Genomic DNA, 2,700 nt, shown 5'->3' with positions numbered 1-2,700 from the left:
CAACAGCCCGGAGATGGAAACAACCTAAGTGTCCAGCATCGGATGAATGGATAAAGAAGATGTGGCACATATATACAATTGAATATTACTCAGCCATAAAAAGAAACGAAATTGAGCTATTTGTAATGAGGTGGATGGACCTAGAGTCTGTCATACAGAGTGAAGTAAGTCAGAAAGAGAAAGACAAATACCGTATGCTAACACATATATATGGAATTTAAGAAAAAAATATGTCATGAAGAACCTAGGGGTAAGACAGGAATAAAGACACAGACCTACTAGAGAATGGACTTGAGGATATGGGGAGGGGGAAGGGTAAGCTGTGACAAAGTGAGAGAGTGGCATGGAAATATATACACTACCAAACGTAAAATAGATAGCTAGTGGGAAGCAGCCACATAGCACAGGGAGATCGGCTTGGTGCTTTGTGACCACCTAGAGGGATGGGATAGGGAGGGTGGGAGGGAGGGAGACCCAAGAGGGAAGAGATATGGGAACATATGTATATGTATAACTGATTCACTTTGTTATAAAGCAGAAACTAACACACCATTGTAAAGCAATTATACTCCAATAAAGATGTAAAAAAAAATTCTTGCAATTCAATAATAAAAAGGTAAACAACCCCTCCCACACAAAAAAAAGAAATGCTAGATACAGTATTAGCAAACTGAATCCAGTAATTCTAAAATAAGCACTATATCACAATAGAGGTAGGTTTATCCAGGAATGCCAGGCTGGTTTAACACAGGATAATATGAGAAAATCAGTGGGTGTAATTAACATGTTAGTAGTATTAATATTAATATTATGATGTGATGGTTAATTTTATGTGTCAACTTGACTGGGCCACATGGTGTACAGATAATTGTTCAAGCACTATTCTGGGTGTTTCTGTGAGTGTGTTTTGGGATGAGATTAACATTTAAATCTTTAGACTGAATAAAACAGATTGCCTTTCCCCAAATTGGGTGGGCTTTACCCAATCAGTTGAAGACCTGAATAGAACAAAAGACTGACTCTCCCATAAGTAAGAGTAAGTGAGAATACTTCTGCCTGACAGCCTTTGAACTACGATGTCAGGTCTTCCTGGTTCTACTGCTCTTGGTTCTTCCATGGCAGCATCTGTCAGAAGAGAGCACAGCATCCATTCCCAGGGCCTGAGATCCACACCTACCAAAAGTAATCTAAGCAGAGGAGAAATTGGTTCCCTTGACTCCTAGAAAACATCCTCCTGCCACTTCAGAGGAAAACTCCTCTCCCAGCACCGTTTATGTTTCTCAGAACCAGCAGAATCACTTCCTGGTGATTTAAGAGTAGGCACTCAAAAAAGGTCTGAAGACTTTAATTCAGAACTTTCCAGTTGCTCCTGGGGCATTATAAAGTGAAATCATACCATGGTTCCAGGCTACCAAACTATGGAGCGACATGGAGATAGGAGCGTTAGTGCAGCGACGTGGAGATAGAAGCGTTAGTGCACTGCAGAGCAATGATCCATGCCTCCTCTGTGCAGAATTGACAGCAGGGAGGGAACAATCGAGTACATAAACGAAGAGAGCACAGACCCATGTAATATGTGAACTTTTTCATCTGCACAAAAACATCTAGAATATTCTTTAAAAGAAAAAAATGCTGCCCTGTGCACTCCGCGGCGGCATGGGCACCCTCCCCTTCCAGGCGTGAGGCGCTGTGAAGAAAGCAGAAGCGAGCAGACTCCAGGGGCAGCGAGGCGCTGCCCCAGCCCAGCCTCCGTCGCCTTCGGCGCTCCCGTCGTGTGGGCCTGGGTTCCTCAGCACACCCAGCTCCAGCAGCCCCAGAGCCTGTCCTCAGTCCTTCGGAAGCCCCGGCGCCAGCCCGGGCCCTTGGCGGGGAGGATGACAGAGCTGCAGTCTGCACTGCTACTGCAAAGACAGCTGGCAGAACTCAACAAAAATCCAGTAGAAGGCTTTTCAGCAGGTTGAATAAATGACAACGATTTCTATCGACGGAAAGTCATTATTGGTCCTCCAGATACATTTTATGAAGGCGATGTTTTTCAGGCTCATCTCACTTTCCCAAAAGATTATCCCCTTAGGCCTCCTAAAATGAAATTCGTTACAGAAATCTGGCGCCCAAATGTTGATAAAAATGGTGATGCATGCATTTCTATTCTTCACGAGCCAGGGGAAGATAAATATGGCTATGAAAAGCCAGAGGAACACTGGCTGCCTATTCACACCGTGGAAGCCATCATGATTAGTGCCATTTCTATGCTTCCAGATCCTAATGGAGACTCACCTGCTAATGTTGATGCTGCAAAAGAATGGAGGGAAGACAGAAATGGAGAATTCAAAAGGAAGGTTGCCCGCTGTGTAAGAAAAAGCAAGAGACTGCTTTTGAGTGACATTTATTCAACAGCTGTAACTTCACTCATTTCAGGGTCTCCGATTGAGAAACATGGCACTGTTTTTCCTGCACTCTACCCCACCTATTGCTGGACTTCCATTGTAACAATTTGGCAAACACTGGCTGGAACTGGGCTGCAATAAAACATGTCAGTATCAATGCTGACAGGAGCCTAACAAGTGCCAACTTACAGATGATTATGCATTTTGAATTCTAAAGAACTGTTTTAACCTTCAGGAAGAATTGTAAAGACCTGTACATAGCACAACATGATCTGGAAAATATATATACTGTTCATGTACATCCACAAACACA

At 43.4% G+C, this 2,700-nt stretch overlaps 1 pseudogene across 1 annotated transcript; it reads left to right on the top strand.

Annotated features, from left to right (window-relative positions):
• Positions 1-1,874: 1,874 nt before the first annotated feature.
• Positions 1,875-2,383, top strand: LOC309961976 (ubiquitin-conjugating enzyme E2 G1-like; annotated as a pseudogene). Its single transcript has one exon. The product of its transcript is annotated as a ubiquitin-conjugating enzyme E2 G1-like (transcript).
• Positions 2,384-2,700: the final 317 nt, after the last annotated feature.

Source organism: Leucopleurus acutus, assembly GCF_964270905.1.
Source record: "Leucopleurus acutus genome assembly, chromosome: 5".
NCBI classification, from domain to species: Eukaryota; Metazoa; Chordata; class Mammalia; order Artiodactyla; family Delphinidae; genus Leucopleurus; species Leucopleurus acutus.
This window is presented reverse-complemented; position numbering and strand designations above follow the sequence as displayed.